An 18,679-nucleotide genomic window follows, 5' to 3' on the forward strand; every position below is an offset into this window, starting at 1 on the left:
CTCCTAGTCTGGTCACCTCTCATGGATTACATACACACTAAGATACACCCAATTGATTATAAATCTAAGAAATCACGCTGCAGGATAGTTTTATGCATCAGCGGGTTTTGGTTTAAAAATAACCCATCTTCTAGCTCCTATTTCAAATCCAGTTAGATTAGCTCAGTCAATGACGCCGTCGTGTTCCTCTCAACATCCACAGGGTTCTGATTGATTAAATCAAGGCAGCCCAGCAAACTGCGCCAAGGACAGAAGCGGACGTGTGCCAGCCAACCCGGGGCAGGTTGCAGAGCTGAGCACAGAGTCTTTCCCTGTGTATTCATTTTTCTCTCTGGCAAATACATTAGTAAAATTTATATAATAAAGTATGAACAGTATGTCAACAGATTCATTATCACCATGAAATATGCTTTGTGTACCCAGATAACATTTACATTTTTATTGAACCAGAGTCTGGGAATATAGAATCCACCCAACCCAAGCCAGTTTATGGCTCTTAGAAGTCAAATTAACTCTTTCAGTTCATTTAAGCACTTCTTTGCAGTTCAGTTTCCAAAGCATCAACAAAACGTTGCTGACTGTAACATTAAATATGTTCATTTTCTTGTCCATCTGGTGCCGAATGGTCCTTACATGCCTTGAAAAGACCCTACTTTATGGGCTTATTTGATCAATTAAATTTTCAGGGATGATACCAGAATCAACATTTCAAAAAATCATCTGTAAAACCTGATTTGGGGTGACTCACTGAGATTTTTGCCCCTTAACATGTGAGAAGATGGTACTGGTATTCCAGAACAGACCTTTCACAAATGCCCACTGCCGTGGAGAAGTTTACTCCTGATACTCTTTCAAAATCCATGGACATGCTGCAGCTCCTTCCATGGGCGCTGAGAGGAGTGACAATAGGTTAATGACTAATCAGTTTCCAGCACGTCTGCAACCTTGTGAGAGATATCGATTTCTCGGCTCTTGCACGGAGAGTGTGATCTAAAAAGCAATGACTCATGCCGCCGTGGAGACGTGTGCTCAGGATCAGTTGCCTAGAGAGGTGCAGGAAGAGGGGCTTATTTAGCAAGCTTACGGAAATGGATAGTTCAGATACCTCGGCTTTTATTTTTATACCCTTGTAGGTGTCCCTTAAAATAGTCATTAAGGAGTAACTTAATTATGCTCTAAAATTTTTTTTAAAAATGCATATCAAGGGACAAGACATGGTGTCTATGGAACAATGCTGAGATATAGTTCATGCATATTTTTGTCCAATTTCACCTTTCCCACTCAATTCAACCAACGTTTGATTTTAAGCCACTTCACATGTTTTGATTCATGATTTTTTTAAAATCTGAAAATAAATCAAGTTCACTTCTAGTCTTATTCCACTCTATAGTGAAGTAATTATAAATATTCTCAGAATTGCTTCCTTAATGTACTGGATTTTCTTCCATCTCTGATATCAACTATACATCCTTGGAGAAGTCACATAAGCTCTCCAAGCTTCAGCTGATTTATTTTTGAAGTAGGAAAATAAAAAATGGATGAATTTTTCTAAGACTCTTTCAAACATGTTTGTACCACTGCTGGGTAAAGGGATGGATTTTAATCAATATTTTTAGACTGAAAGGAAAAAAATTGTTTGCATTCAATTAAAAAATATATAAATATAATAAAATTGAACTGCACCAAGAAGATTGTTGAATTTTGTCTAATTATTTAATAGTACTATTTCCTTTGGTATAAAGCAAGAAAAAAATGTATTAGTGGTGTGTCATAACAATTAGTAAATACCCACAAATCTTACTTTTGTATTAATATGGCCTGTGTTCCGTCACTAAAAGGTAAGTTCTGTCAAGGCAAAATATTTTGTTTCTTTTGTTCATTATGTACCTATTACCTGAAATTGGCAAAACACATAATAAGTGCTTAATAAGTATGCGCTATATGAATGAATGAATAAATTCAAGAAAGACACAGACAACTTCATTCTTTTAAAAACTGAGTTCAATTGACGAATAATGGCAATGTATTACTTTAAGCAAAACTTCATTTGACAAAAATATTTCCAGGTCCTGAAGGGGTTGTCTTTATGTTTGCAATTAATACTCTATTAAACAGTACCTTCCACTATATCTTTAAAAACCTCACAGTGCTTTCAAATTTTAAAGTGGCAAAGTTGTCATGAAAGATTGAACACCTATTGTTACCAATTCCACTTGACCAACAGAGCAAAGGGTAACAGTAGTACATAGAAGATGAGATATAAAGAAATAATGATAAAATAAATGTGTCCAGGAAAAGAGATTATCTGGAGAAAATATCACTGAGGTTGGTTTTTAATCAAGAAAAATGGCATCTAGTACTGAGTTCCCAGCAACACATCTTGGGCAAAACATGTTGTGTGTTCCCAGTAACACATCTTGAGCAATATCAGTGAAGTCTCCCAGGATGTATAAAATGATAATTTAAAACTTCGTCCTCGTTGAGGCACAGCGACTCACATCTGTAAGCTCAGCACTTTGGGAGGCTGACGCGGGTGGATCACAAGATCAGGAGTTCAAGACCAACCTGGCCAACATAGTGAAACCCCATTTCTACTAAAAAAAATACAAAAAGTTAGCCAAGCGTGGTGGCAGGGGCCTGTAATCCCAGCTACTCAGGAGGCTGAGGCAGGAGAATCATTTGAACCCAGGAGGTGGAGGTTGCAGTGAGCCGAGGTCACGCCACTGCACTCCAACCTGGGTGACACAGTGAGACTCCATCTAAAAAAAAAAAAAAAAAAAAAGAACTTCCTCCTCTTTGCAGCTTCACTGTGTTGAAACACTGACAGCAAGAAGGCGGAGGTAGGACGCAGTATAATATGTGAGCTCCCTGCATGGCCACACTGATTGACAAGTGTGAAGACCAGTGTAGGGGGTAGAATGAAGAACAACGACGGCTCAGAATAGGCTTGCTGTTTTTTGGATTTTGTTTGTTCATTATGCCTAGCATTTGTGGAAAATGTGATATATTTCTAAATTTAATTTCAAGTGTTATAAGGCCCCATGTTCATGGACTGAGTTACAGATTCCCTCTAATAAATCCAGGATTTTTTGCTATTAAATGGAAGACTTCAAAAAGAAACCATAATAAATATGTTAAGTAGCATATTTGAGTGCTGCAGCATGCAATACATATGAATATCTTCACACCTAAGTTACTGTGCGCTTCTCTTCCAAATAGTATCCCAGCTACACCCTCAGCTCTCATCAGTGACGAGTCTGAAACTGAACTCAATGTCCCAACCTAACAAACCTTCTCCTGGCTCCAGGAGGCTTGGATTGTCCTACTCTTACTCTGTCACCGACCCACATCCAAACTACTATTTTTCCTGTCAATGTTACCCAGTATTTTCTCAAGTCTCCCCCAGTTTCTTCCCCCACTATCTCCTTCCTGCTTGCAGCTGCCCCGCTTTGCCGTCTAATGCCATTATACCTCTTGCTTTAGGCTGCAGAAATAATTGCAGGGAGGCCCGTGAGGTTCTGCCACCACCCCACTCCCACCATTTCTGGACCTATATCCCTGTTTCTTCCTTTGTCTGCAATGGCACCCTTCACCCACACCCCCTCACACCAACTTTCACCTACCCACCACCCTCCACGTCCCTTGTGCAGAGAGCTGATTCTCATCGTCTACATTTGGGGCTCTCCTTGACCTCCCTCCTTCACCCACTCTCAGCGCCATTAGCTGATTATAACACTATTTCAATCCTGATCACTCTCCTAAAATAGCAAGCCACTATTGTTAAGCAGTATTTTGGGTATTGGGAGGGTTAAGTACAAGACATGTTGAGAGTACATCTTTTTAGTAATGCATTATGACGATGACTAGCATGCAGGCTCGTTTTGTCCTTTATTATTTAAAAAGCATGATCATTTATATCACTCTGAGCAAGGAATTCTAAACACTGGGATTTTTTAAATAAAATGAATACACAGATAAATAGTGACAAAATTTTTACATAAAAACTAGTTAAGAAAATACTGTCAGAGTAATAATTGGTATTTCAAATGAATAATCAATTGAACCTTCCTGAAAGAGACAGAATCTGTTTTTTCCTGCACATAAGCCACCTGAGATGTACTTCTCTCAGCTCTTATTTCAGTGCAACCTGGTGCCTGGGACAATGTTTAGGGAAGGTTGCTGGGCTCATGTGGCCAATTGCCTCCAAATGACCATATATGGTTAATGTGCGAACTCTATCAAGACAAGCTGTATTTACATTGTTACTGAGAAACGTTGAAGACATTTTCATGCTCAGCAGGCAAAAGAAATAAAAAAGCAATCTTCAGCCGAGACCCTCGTTATTGCATTATAGTCTAATAACTAATACATGGGAAAAAAAAATCTGTCTCCCTGCTGCAGGGAGCTGTGCTACTAAATATATTCTTCCAAGGAGCCAACAAATGGAAGACTTATCTTAAACATTTAAAACATATACACTTAGAAATATTAAAGATATTAATATTAAAATATCTAGATTAAAATATAGAAAATATATATCAGGCTTGGAGGTTGCTCAGTGTTGATTCAAATTATGTTATATCAAGTTTCATTAGAGTGCAAAGTATCTACTCTTAAGATATACAGTTTGTAATTATGTATTGTTACAGGGTTGCATTTACTTTTTTATATGAAGAGAAAAGTATGTAATTATATTTCGTCTTTAAATTTGCACATAATACAATTATGTCTGTTTGGGACAAAAGTTTACAAATGTAGGTTGTAAGTCCTTGTTGCCAACCCTCTACATTGACGGTGTAGAAAAGTATCCACTAGCCTTCTTCTTTGCCTTTTTCAATGGTGTTTTATAGGAAAATTCAAGGGATAAAGGACTTGCGAAGTTTGACATCAGGAATCACAGGTGTAAGTGCATAACAAAATCAGATTAGTCCAGTGATTCATACATTGCCCATCAGATGTCTTCTTTCATTGGGAACCTTTCAGAATGTTTTCGCTTCCTGCGAGTAGAGTATTCTTGACCCAAATAATATTCCGCCCTTTTCTTCTTCAGGGTCTATCAGTCGTGTTTCAGTGAATTACATCTAAACAAAAGGGCAAAATGGAATTTATAAAATGATTTTTGTACTTAGCCTGGTACTTAGACTTCTTTTAGAGCCCAGAGTTTAAGAATGGGCTCTTAGGCTGGGCGAGGTGACTCAACGCCTGTAACCCAACACTTTTGGTGGGTGAGGTGGTCGGACAGCTTGAGCCCAGGAGATCGAAACCAGCCTGAGAAACATGGTGAAACCCCATCTCTACACAAATACCCACAAAACTTAGCCGAGTATGATGATGCACGCCTGTGGTCCCAGCTACTCTGAAGGCTGAGGTGGGAGGATAGCTTGAGCCCAGGAGGTCAATGCTGCAGTGAGCCGAGATCACACCACTGCATTCTAGCCTAGGCAACAGAGCAAGACAAATAACCATGGAGATTTGTATAAAGAAATGCTGAACTGCTATCGTCCAGGTATGTTTCTTATTAAATAGGTTGCCATAACCAGAAGCAGAAGGGATACTGGTTCCACTCAACACTTTCAATCCAGTGATTGTTAGATGCATAAACCATTGAAATGTCTAAAATGTTTTAAAGCATTTAAAAGATGATTACATGTGCTTATTTACCTTCTTTTTGATCATTGCCCTAGAATAATTTATAATATCTTACACAAGGTCTTATAGTATAAGACCTTTAGGGAAAGATCCACACTGTTTAAGCTGCTCAAACAACTGGATACTCCACATTCATGATCTTGTTTAATTAATTTACTTATTTTTACTGTAATACATATGTAATCCTGTAATCCTTTGAGTTTTGTAGCTTCTTTTAGCCATCTGGAAGCTTTTCTGTTTTTTTAATTGACTAGTGATTGATCGATACCCCACCCAATTCCCAAGAAGGATTAGTGGATTAATGGCAGTCCTCTGATTGTTCTATTTCAAATAGTGCTTAATTAAAAAGATAATTCCAACTGGTTTAAAAATAGGTGGAATATAAATTTCAATTAAATAATAGTGGGAGTAGGGAGTAAGCAACTAAAGATAATTAAAACATAGCAAATTTTAAAATGATTAATGAGCACATACAAAATCTAGACTTGATTATTTTAGAATGTGTATTTAATTTCAGAAATGAACTCTAAGAAATGATGGTGGGAAACTAAGACCATGGCTATACGAGTAACCAAGCAGAACCTGGGCTCAGAATCTCTATGTTGCACAGTGTGCCTGATGGAGGTTTCTTTCAAGGTGTAACTCAGAAAAAAAGTGCTTCCCAGCAATACACTTCTCAAGTAGAGCTCACCTGAGCTTTATTTTTCTATAAGTGATTTCAGCTTTTCACAGAGCCGCATCTCTGAGGTAGGGAGGAAAGGAAGTTGTTGGAGTGCAGTGCCATCAGTCGGGGTCTGTAATAGGGTTTGGCTCTGTGTCCCCACCCAAATGTCATCTTGAATTTTAATAATCCCCATGTGGCAAGGGTGGGACCAGGTGCAGGTACTTAAATCACAGGGGTGGTTTCCCCCATGCTGTTCTCATGATAGTGAGTGAGTTTTCATGAGAGCTGATGGTTTTACAAGGGGCTTTCCCCTTCACTCAGCACGCATTGTCTCTCCTATCACCTGTGAAGAAGGTTCCTTGCTTCCCCTTTGCCTTCCACCATGATTGTAAGTTTCCTGAGGCCTCCTCAGCCACGCGGGACTGTGAGTCAAGTGAACCTCTTTCCTTCATCAATGACCCAGTCTCAGGTATTTCTTCATAGCTGCGTGAGAACAGACTAATATAATCTGTAAGTGGGGTTACAGAGTGTATTACATAAGATTGCATTATATAAAGGGGTTATATTTATATACAAATAACCCCTTATTTTTTTATATATGTATAATGCCCTTTATATATATGTATAATGCCCTTTATATATAATATAAATATTATATAAATATTAATATTTATGTAACCCCTTTATATACAGATTTATATAAATTTGTATAGATATATTTATATATAAATACAAATTTATATACAGATAAATTATATAACCCCATATGTATGGTGTTACAGATTGTATCATATAAGCTTAAGTTATATAAAGGGGTTATATTTACATATATTATATATAATATATATTTATATATCTGTATGAATACAGATTGTATTTATATAAGATTGGGTTATATTATTATTATTGATTATTATATATTATTATTATTGATTGAGTTATATTATTATTATTGAAAAATATGAATAAAGGCTTATTTACACTATCTTGAATTTCACAGATTGTATTTTTATGAGATTGGGTTATATAAAAAGGTTATATTTATATTTATATAATGGGGTTATATTTCTATTTATATAACCTCTTTACATAATGCAATCTCTGAGTTGACAGCAGCAGCTCCAGTTTCAAGATCTGTCCACCCTTCCCAAACTTAACCAAAGTGTCCCCTAGGATTGAGGGGAAGGGGAGATTCAATATTTAAGAGGAATCTTAGCTTCAGACCCAGGGGCTTCTGTGGTCCTCACTTGTCAGAAAGGCTCACTGTGCCAGTGGCTTCGGAGGTGTGTCTGCCCTGGGCCTTCCATTAGCACTGGCTGATGGACAGCGTAACTTGTGGTCACCCCAATCGGGGGCTGGTGGCACTCCAGTCTTGCCAGACTTCCATCAGCTCTCGCGGACTCTTTTCCATCACCCTTGACTGAGGTAACTTTGCCTGGCACCCTGATAGACCCAGGCAAGATGGCCAGCTCTCACCCCAGCTGTCTTCAGGGCCTCCTGACATTTAGAGGCATGCAGGGATTTTTGAGACATGTCCATGCCAGAAAATTGGGTGTGTGTGTTGTGGGGGTGAGGGACAGGTTCTCAGGAGCGAACTGATTCTCCCCCTGCTAGCCTGCCAGGCGCTATTGGTGCTGCTCTGATACAGCACCCTTTGTGAATGTAAGACAGGAGTCCACGCTGAGGGCTGTGCCTGTGCCATACTGATTGTTGAATGTTTTGACTATCACACATGTCCTAAATTTTTCTAACATCTGCTTCCTCCTATGGAAGTTCTATGAGAACACTTTACCCCCTTCCAAATCGTCCGTAGCTCTCCCTCCATTCTTTCTTCTTACTACCCTGTCTGGGGCTTTCCACTTCCTATTTTTCATATGTTCTTCTTCTCTGTCCTTGGAATTCAATGAAATTCTTATATCTGTGTCTGCAGCCTTGCCTTTTGAAGTGCTAAAAGTGCAGTAGTGTTTAGGATGGCTTTCAGCATCAAGGAAGAGGATTCCTGACCATCCAAGACTCAATTATCTAGATAACTAATTTCATCCAACAGGATGTCTGGAGGTAGCTCCATGAAGTCCTATACTCCCAGGGCCATTTATCACTTTGCTGTACCATCCTTGGCACAATGAATACTCTTCCCTAAACTTGTCACCTGTTGGGTACAAGGTAACCACTGCAGCAAGAAGTGTCCTGTACTCCCATAACAGAATTCTGAATAGAAAGGGCATGGGAACAAAAGGGTTTTCGCCCCCAGGACATTTTAGACAGAAGAATTCTCCCTGTAGCCATTCGCTAGAACAATGCCATGCACATATCTTCCAACCAGTCACAGGAAGAGAAATGAGATCACCATAATGCCAACATCCATGAGGATTCACTCTCTGGAGCCTACCTCTCCAGAGCCTGTGCTGACCAGATGCCTAAACAAAATCAATATTGGTTGAGTTATCAAGGAAAAAGAGAAAATTTCTGGTTAAACTGGCAAGCTGCTGTGTCCATCCCAGAGGAGATAAAAAATTTATAACAGTCATTTCTCTCCAGACAAATCCTTTGACAATCATTACTTTGCTAAAGAAGTCAAGAAGGTCAATTTTAAAATGAAAAAGTAATCAGTGTTCTCTTTGTTTTTAGCAATGTATATCCTTACCTCTTCTGGGGTTACAGTGGCACATGATTTCGAGGAAAATTTTTTTAAAAAAACTTCTAGTTTATTTTTTGTAAAATTAAAGAGCTGTTTTGAAATATTTTCTGGCTTGTGATCTCATCATTTTTCTAAATAGTGGGCATACAGTAGGAACTAGTATTGAGCTCTGAGTTAACCTCTGAAAGAAGCTTATCTGAGAAGATTCAATGAGATAAAGTTGAAAACGATAATTTGAAAATTACGAGAAATACACCTTGGTACAATAAAAGAACTTTTCTCCTTCTGCTAGTTGTTTCAGATGTAACAGATTCTCTGGGGAGATGGTAAATGTGAAGAATGAGATCTGTGATGGACATAGACTGGACAAGATGACTTCTGATTTTCTGATATCAATATTTTAAGACACTTGGACCAAATCTAATAAGCGTGACCACCACAAATTAGCAAACAAGAAACATTATCCTGCTACTCTATGGGAGTGCTATTTATGTTAAAATTCTGAATATAATACCATGAATTTAATGTGTACTTATCCTTTGGAATATAGAATAGCTGACTGACAGCAGATCTAGTTTTATTACCACTTATACTTAGAAAATTCACACATGGTAAATGTCTAACCCTTACCATATGTTTTAGCCTACCAGCGAAGCTTGACATATTTTCATGGGATCTATCCATCATGCAGATATAATATGTGTAACACTGTGAGGCTGTTTCCCAAGCAAACACTCCTCAATCCTCAAAAAGAATACTTTTAATTAAAATGTAAAGCATCCATTTTAATTTGAGAGTTTGGATTGTAGAATCAAGACACCAATGATACTAGAGAAAATGAATAATTAGTAGTGATCACCCATATTGTGTATTGTCATAACATTTTTATTTTCTTTCATGCATACAAAGAAACCTGGGGTAACTTGCTTTATTCAACTAAAACCAATTAAATGATGTATTATGATACTTAAAAATAAAATATGTTTGTATTTATGAATTATATTTTTCTGTTGACAACCTTCCCAATCAATTAATGATTGGTTTTAGAATTCCATAATTTTATTTTGCAAAGATAAAATGAATTTCGGCCAATATAAATAATGATGAGAATTATTGTTAACTGGATATCAATTCCAGTGTAAGGATTAATTTAATGGCAATCTTTATTGGCATTATAATTTAGTAAATGTAATATTTTTACAAATATACTTTTGCTTCAAATATACATTTAATTCTCTTTTTACTACCTGCCTGGTACATGAATTTGAAACATAATAATAAAGGTTCATTTATGTTATCTTGAATTATCAATATTTTTAAACATAGTGCACTAAGAGTTATTTCTATGAAAGAAGAATGGCTATCTCGGAACAACCCTGTTCAGAAAATAATGCACAACTCTGGAAATCAGCATGCCACACTCATATACACACATGCGCACAGACTCAGACTCATTGACTGAGAAGTCTATATCAAGCAAAACATGAATTTGAAATGAAGACTTTTAAGATAAATAAAATCTGAAAAAGATTAATTACCAGTAGACCTGTACCACAGAACATTTTCAGCATGAAGGAAAATGATACCAGATGGAAATGTACATCTACAGGAAAGAATAGAAATATGTAGGTAGAAGCAACTGGCAGGGTGGCTCGAGCCTGTAATCCCAGAACTTTGGGAGGTCATGAGGGGTGGATCACTTGAGGCCAGGAGTTTGAGACCAGGCTGGCCAACGTGGCAAAACCCCATCTGTACTAAAAATACCAAAATTAACCACGTGTGGTGGCACACGCTTGTAATCCCAGCTACTCAAGAGGCTGGGGCGCAAGAATCTCTTGAACCCAGGAGGCAAAGGTTGCAATGAGCTGCGATTGCACCACTGCACTCCAGCATGGGCCACAGTGAGAGACTGCCTCAAAAATATAAAAATAAAATAAGAAATATGTGGGCATATGTAAAAGATGACATTTTTCCTCTATTATTTTATCTAAAACAAAACTAAATATTTAATGCAAAGATGATTTAATTGTAATATGAAGTTTATAGCAAATACTTTATGAAATTATTACACTAGCAAAACACAGGTGGATAGGTTAATTTATACACTGACAGTTTTTATACTGTATGTGAAGTAATATTTATAGTTTTAAGTAGACAGTGATAAATTAAAAATGCATATTTTAATTCCTAAAATAACCACTACGAAGAAATATAATGTATAACTAAAAAAGTATAATTTAAATTATTTTTCTCATTTGGTTTGGACTATTTCTACTGTTCTACTTTTAATTCAGTATAAGTACAGATTTCAGTTTAAATATTGAAACAAAATTCAATAAAAGTATTGAATTGGAATTCTAATAGCAGTAATCTAACCCAAAATTATACAGGAAGGGAGAAACAAAGGAATAATAGACACATGAGACAAAATGAAAATGCATTGCAAGGTGGAAGAACTATAACCAATTGTATCAGTAATTGCCTTAAATATAAATAAATAGACTGAAAACTCCAGTTAAAAGGCAGAGACTAGAAGATGAGATAAAAAAATCAGGTTCAGCAACATAATATAAAGTCTCAGATAAAGAACTGTGTAAAGATGGAGGAAAGATATAGTATACAAAAGTAAGAATAAGGAAGCTGGTAGAATTGGATTAATATCAGACAAAATTGAATTCAAGATTAGAAATATTACCAGAGATTATGAAGGACTTAAAAATATATTAAAAGGCTCGTTTTGTCAAGAATACATAACAAATCACAAAAACATTAATTTAAGATGGATCACTGCCCTAAATGTAAAAGTTAACATTTGAGAGCAGCTGAAGTATATTAGAGCATAACCTCAGGACTTTGGTGTAGCAGTGATATTTAGTCCACAAAAGGGACTCAGCATAAAAGAAAAAATTTGATTAATTGGATGTGATTTAAAAAAAGTTCTGTTCATAATATATGATTAAACAAATGATAATGTAAACCACATGATAAAAGAAAATATTCAGAATATGTATATTTGAGGATTGCCATAGATCCAGAACTTATATAATTCTTAAAGCTCAATAAAAAGAAAAAGAATTCAAAATTAAATAGGCAAAATACTTAGACATATGTTTCAAAAAGAAAATATACCAATGGCCACTAAGCACATGAAAATATGGTCAATATAATTGCTCATGAGCTAAACCAAAATTACATTCACAATAAGCATTTCATACTACTCCAATGGCTAATGTTAAATAGATCAATACCACCCAATGTTGGAGTGGTTGTGGAGCAATTAAGATTCATACATGCAAAATGTTACTTTGGAAAGCAGTTCAGCAGTTTCTGATAAATGTAAACTTACACCAACCCTAAGATCCAGCAATTCCACTGTTAGCAGGTATTTACCAAAAACAAATAATAATGCCCACAAAAAGTCTTAAGAATGTTTACAGTTGCTTTTCCCATAACAACGAAAACTGGAAAAGGCCATGTGTCCATCAACAGAAGAATAATGTAAGAAGTTGTGGTATGTTTATACACTGGACTATGATTCACTAGTTTAAAAAAATACATGAACTACTGATAGAAACAACAGCACGAATGAATCTCAAGAACTATGAATAAAAGAAGCTGAATTATGCTCCTACCTGGTTCCATATATTGAAATTCAAGAACAGGTAAAGTCTTGATGCTACAAACCAAACTGGTGGTTGCCAGGAGCATCACCTGGAAGCAGGTGTGAGAGAATTTTTGGGGGTAACAGACATGTTCTCTATCTTGATTGGTGTATATGTTGCTCCATCCTCATTGCATTGCACACTTAAGATCTGCATGCGAAAAGAAAAGTAGGAAGAAGTATTTTGTAGGATGGAATATTTACATAGAAATAAATTCAGACAAAATTATTCTAAAACAACAAAATTATTAATATATCATTTAAAGGACTGCCAAATTTGACTGTGGTATACATAATATCAAACATTTTTAAATTACATTTTAGGACATGTATTCATTTCAAACTTTCTTAGACCATGTTTTTTTCCTATGTTTCACAAATATTTGTGTTGAAAATAGTTCAATATGACATTTTAACTTCTGGTTGGAAACTCTGGTCTGAAATCAAGTTATAGTATGGGTAGGAAATTAATAGTGAAACCACTGTCAAGAATAGGAATATCTGAGGGCCTGGCACAGTGGCTCACATCTCTAATCCCAACTCTTTGGGAGGCCATGGTGGGAGAATTTATTGAGGCCAGGAGTTCAAGACCAGCCTGGGCAAGATGGGGAGACTCCATCTCTACAAAAATAAAAAATAGAGAGTAGGAACATATAAAATGTTCAGTTTAATATACAATATGTGAAAATAAAAATAAATCTTTCTAATAGATACCAAAATAAATGAAAAAGTAATATATATAAAGCTAAAACATCAGTGTTGATCAAAAATGATGTAATAGCAATTTTCAGTAATAAAGCTCCTATCATTAAATATTCATCCAACAAATCTCATCTTGAAATAAATGTTTAATTTAGTTGTGCTAGGTAATGGCCTAAAGTATAAGTTATTCACATAATAAAGTCATAGGTCTCTAGTAAGTGCATACCACAGTTCATTAAACTTCAATCCTATAGAGTATTTCTCTCACTTTCTGATTTATTCTCTTTCCTTCCCATGCCTCTTCTCCATCTCAGTATGGTTACCTTCCAGAATCTCAGAATCCTGAGGATAGGGCCCCATTCTTTTCAGAGGTTTTGTTCTTGGGAGCCTCAGAAACCTAGGTCAGCTAGAGGCTGTGTGTGGGAGAACGTGCTTCACATAAGCCCCCAGGTACAGCAAACTCTAAAGGCCTCTACCCTCTTCCTTTCCTGGGACACAGAGCCACTCTCTCCCATCCCAAGTGCTGTCCAGATGCCCCTGAGGCCACGGATCCTCCAGTGGAACATAGACACATGGTGAACCAGAATGAGTGTCCACGGCTGCCCATTCATTACTCTGCCTTGGAAGAGGAGTTTACACACAGTACTGAGCTTCCCCACTCATTCCTGAGAGGAGGAACGGTGTTCTCAGGGCTCATCCAAGTAGTTCTTTGAGGTCATTTTCCTTGAAGACCTCCCACAGAATGGCAGTTGTGAGTATAGGCGTGCATTTCCTCTGTGGTTTTATCTACTCATCTCATATGTTGTGCAAAGATTTTTGTGTGCATTTGTGTACATGCATTTGATAATGTTTACCTAAATCATACATGAACTGTCTTCCTGACGTTCTTCTTTAAAGAATGTTATTTGTGGCCGGGTGTGGTGGCTCACGCCTGTAATCCCAGCACTTTGGGAGGCCGAGGCAGGTGGATCACGAGGTCAGGAGATCGAGACTATCCTGGCTAACACGGTGAAACTCCGTCTCTACTAAAAATACAAAAAATTAGCCAGGCGTGGTGGCGGGGGCCTGTAGTTCCAGCTACTTGGGAGGCTGAGGCAGGAGAATGGTATGAACCCGGGAGGCGGAGCTTGCAGTGAGCCGAGATCGTGCCACTGCACTCCAGCCTGGGCAACAGAGCTAGACTCCGTCTCAAAAAAAACAAAACAAAACAAAACAAAACAAAAACATGTTATTTGTTAATTTGTTAGAAGTTTGAAGTGTGAAGGACCATGCAGTAAATCTTCTCATATAATAGCTATAGTGTGTTTTCACAGCATTTTGTAAGTTGCCTGAGTGTACTTGCAGCCCATTATAATTACTTCCTGTTCACTTTGAGCAATTTAGAGAACTCCAAGCTCAAGCATATACTCCCCTATTAAAATGATTGTCATTCATCTCCCTGGAGTGGTAAGTTTAGTTGCCTTACCTAACTTAGGAAAAACAGAGAACCTAGAAAGTGTCCAATGAAAGCAGTATGAATTCCTACACTTTATTAGAAAATGAACAGTGTCTCTCTTTGTATGTAACCTATAACTAATGCTGCAGTTACTTAGATTTGTTTTTCTGTGTCAAATCCAGTAACATATTTTCATTGTTACCTTTATGACTAAGACAATACATATTTGAGAAAATTGAAGTTATTAAGATGTGAATTTACGCTGTTATGAAAATGGATGAAATGAGATGAAACTCATCTTATTTGCACTTCAGTCTGAACCATGGAGCCTCCCATAAGATATCATTCCAATTGTAGGTCAGAACTTACTCTTTTGTCTTCATAAACTTGGGCCTGCAGTGTTAGCGCTCAGTTCCAACTGAATTATTTGTTGACTAATATCAGCCCTGAAATGATGGAAAAGAACATGATTCATCATATGCTTCTTGAATGCCGCCCAGGGGGAGCGAGAAAGACACTGCATGGCTGAGTGAGAGAAGAAGTTGTCCAGGCAGATGCAGCACTCCGCTCACCAGTCATTCTAGATCATGAAACATGATCCTCAGTGAACATTTACTAGATAGATTTTCTGCAAGATATTTGAATAGCACCCTTTCTTAATAGGACTACACTGTCTGCATATGGCTGGCTAATATTTTTGTGTCTGCAGTGTATATATGTAACTATTGCTTCCTGAGAAGAATTTGCATAGAATTACTGACAATTGGGGAGAAAAGAAAATTTTGCAAGAATGTAGGGAGATGACAGTGATTAGGAGATGGGAGAAGGTCACCCCCCGATGCTGCTTCACTCTTTGTAACGGCCTGGGGCCATGTCTGAACTTCTCTGAACCTCAGTTATAAGTGAGTGTGTTTGATAAAGTGGGTTCATGGGTACATGAAGCATCTAGCAGTAGCTCATGACCTGATAACGGTAGGTTTTGTTGATCTGACTTCCTCTCCTGCCCCATCCTTATCAGAGAAATATAGAGAATGAGCCAGGTAGGCTCATGCCCTTGAAGGTGTCATTCTGATGTATCCAGCCACATCCTCGGCAGGGCAAGGAAGACCCAGGCCAGTTCTTACTGGTCTTGCAGGGCCATTGTCCTGAGTATTTCAAACCAAATGTATTTTGGAACCCTGTCTTTAAAGTTGATAGAACCTGCATCCCAAGACCAGCAATATGGAAAGCTATTATCTCAGGATTGAAAAGAAAAAAATAAAAAGAAAGAAGAAAGAATGAAAGAAGAAAGCAAGCAAGCAAGAAAGCAAGCAAGCAAGAAAGAAAAAGAAAAAAAAAGAAAAGAGTGCTTGTGATAAGAATCAGAGTCTTTTAGGCTGGGATCCAAAGATGGCTTTTGGAACATTACATTTACAAAATATGTTTATTCCTTCTTAATTCTAAATTATCTCAACCCTCAACCCAAATCCTTTTAACACATAAAGTTATTTTAAAAGTACACTGTCATTTCCTGCTGAAGACTAATGGGGAACTGGTACTATAATAAACCTAGAAATAAAAAAAAAATCAAGCTACATCTATGAGACAAGGAATGTAGTATATATTTTGTGTATTTCCTGATAGAGACTCGAAATTGGATGTGTGTGCCTGTATACATTAGCCACATAAATCAATGTAGTCTCAAGCACTAAAAGAATTCACTCTAGAACAAAACAAAAGAGGAAATGTATTTAGAAAATCTCAGGCATCAGAGAATTAAAATATTTAATTAATTATCCTCCTATTTCACTGTCCATTTGGTGAGGTTTCCATAGGAATTGGTATTTCAGGACATTAGATATTTAGTGGTGCTGCGGATGGGTGAGCTGGCTTGGGGCCGGTACCCTAGGAACTGTAGGAGGCCAGAGGACATCGTTTTCTGCTTGGTGAAGATATCACTGAATTTTATTCACATGAATCATATAACATAGCTACTGGAAATCAACACGATTGCTGAAATTTGTACAAGTGCAATCAAAGTACACACATTTAGGGGTTACTCAGTACCTAAAAGGATAGTATGAGATTGAGCACATAAACTAAGCTATCCCTAATGTTTGTGTTTTCAAAAAAGTTGGGAAAATTATTCTATAGTATTAAATGGTTAGAATATTGATCACTCATTATTTCAAAAGTTTAAGGTAAGCACACAGGCAAACCTTATCAGTGATAAACTGTGGATGGTGGAAGTATTGGTGACTTTATTTACTTATGCGTACATTTTTTTTTGTTTTTTGACTTTCCACATTTTCTGAAACGACTATGGGTTCCATTTATAATATATTTTTTAAATTTTCAAAACAATAAAGAAAGCATTCTGATGTTAAGTCAAGGACTAGAAATAATAACAAGAATATATTCATTGTTCATGCCAATATAGACATATTTAAAAGCAGGGTATTGCTTCAAGTGCTTACTGTGAATTAATGAGAAGTAAGTTGTTTTCAACGTGGGTCACCTGGTAAAACACCTGGTAACAGCCTTCGGGAAACCAAGTTCCAGTTCAGTAAGTAACTCACGAAATATACATTGCCTTCTAAGCACCTCTTCGAGATGCCATTGGGGAAATCTCTACGTTTGAAAGATAAGGGATTAACTGCTTAACAGACTTAATCCATGCCCAGCTGTCAAGCAGAAATTAAATGTGTTAACTCTCTCACTGAGGAAGTCATGAAAGAATCAGGAATGTCGCTCTTTTATTTCTCAAAAACCATTTTTAAAAATCTAGGGAAGGCTTCTGTGTTCTGCAACATAACAAGATGACTCATTGGACATTCCCCTGTGGCAGACACCTCTGCAGGGTATGGGGTAAAAAGAGGTAAAGAAAAATAAGATACAAATAACTTCTTCATTTTGAGTTCCACTGGAAGCAGCAGTCGAACCTTTTCAATGTTATTAAATGCAAGATGATGATCTTGCTGTCTTTACACTTTTTTTCCCTTTCTCTGTCATCTTTAAGCATGAAAGAAGAAATATTTTACTCATGATCATCCACAATTTCTCCCCAACCAATTTAGCTTTGGCCGTGGTAAGAACGTGTTTGGACTGTATCAGCATGCTGAATCATTATAAACACATCATTCATTTTAGAGTTAGATAACTAATGAAATTGCTTAATCTCTTTCATTCCTTGCTGACTTGAGAGTCAAATGTGTTCATCATGCAGTATACTATAAATTAGTAAAGAGAGGGAATCATAGGATTATTCTTTCTTAATTCCTTACTTTGAAGAGAATAATGAAGATTTAAATTCTGTATTTTCGATTAACTCAACTCTATGAGTTTTCTGGTTTGGATATAGGAAGAAATGGTGATGTCCATGTAAATCTTGCTACATAAGCTTATATTTTAAATAAATTTAATATCTCTACATATTTTCATAATGTTTTAATAATATGCTATGATTATTTTGATTTGACATTGTTACTCACTTATTTAAGAATTGGTTGCAAATAACAAAAACAGAAGATTCTCACCTCTCAGATGGCTAAAGCACAAGCAGATTTGATACAGCTGTATTTTTTAGATGGAGTCTCACTCTGTTGCCCAAGCTGGAGTCAGTTCACTGCAACCTCCACCTCCTGGGTTCAAGTGATTCTCCTGTCTCAGTCTCCCAAGTAGCTGGGACTGCAAGTGTACACCACCACGCCCGGCTAATTTTTTTGTATTTTTAGTAGAGATGTGGTTTCACCATGTTAGTCAAGATGGTCTCGATCTCCTAATCTCATGATCTTCCCTCCTCGGCCTCCCAAAGTGCTGGAATTACAGGCGTGAGCCACCACACCCGGCCTGATACAGCTGTATCTTTAAAGCCCCAACATGTGAGGAGGTTCAGCCTTGAGGGGCCTATCAGGAACCAAGAACCGCGACATTTTTTTCCTTTCTGAGGTC

General features: G+C 37.1%; 1 long non-coding RNA gene across 1 annotated transcript; it reads right to left on the reverse strand.

Moving 5' to 3' along the window:
• Positions 1-427: 427 nt before the first annotated feature.
• LOC140711595 (uncharacterized) lies at positions 428-18,620 on the reverse strand. The gene is made up of 4 exons (XR_012092865.1): positions 18,265-18,620; positions 12,663-12,763; positions 5,311-5,437; positions 428-1,043 (listed from the first exon to the last, which is right to left on the reverse strand). It is a non-coding gene; the product is annotated as an uncharacterized lncRNA (long non-coding RNA).
• Between the last annotated feature and the right edge of the window lie 59 nt (positions 18,621-18,679).

The sequence above is a fragment of the Chlorocebus sabaeus genome, chromosome 4, assembly GCF_047675955.1.
Source record: "Chlorocebus sabaeus isolate Y175 chromosome 4, mChlSab1.0.hap1, whole genome shotgun sequence".
In the NCBI taxonomy this organism is placed as follows: Eukaryota; Metazoa; Chordata; class Mammalia; order Primates; family Cercopithecidae; genus Chlorocebus; species Chlorocebus sabaeus.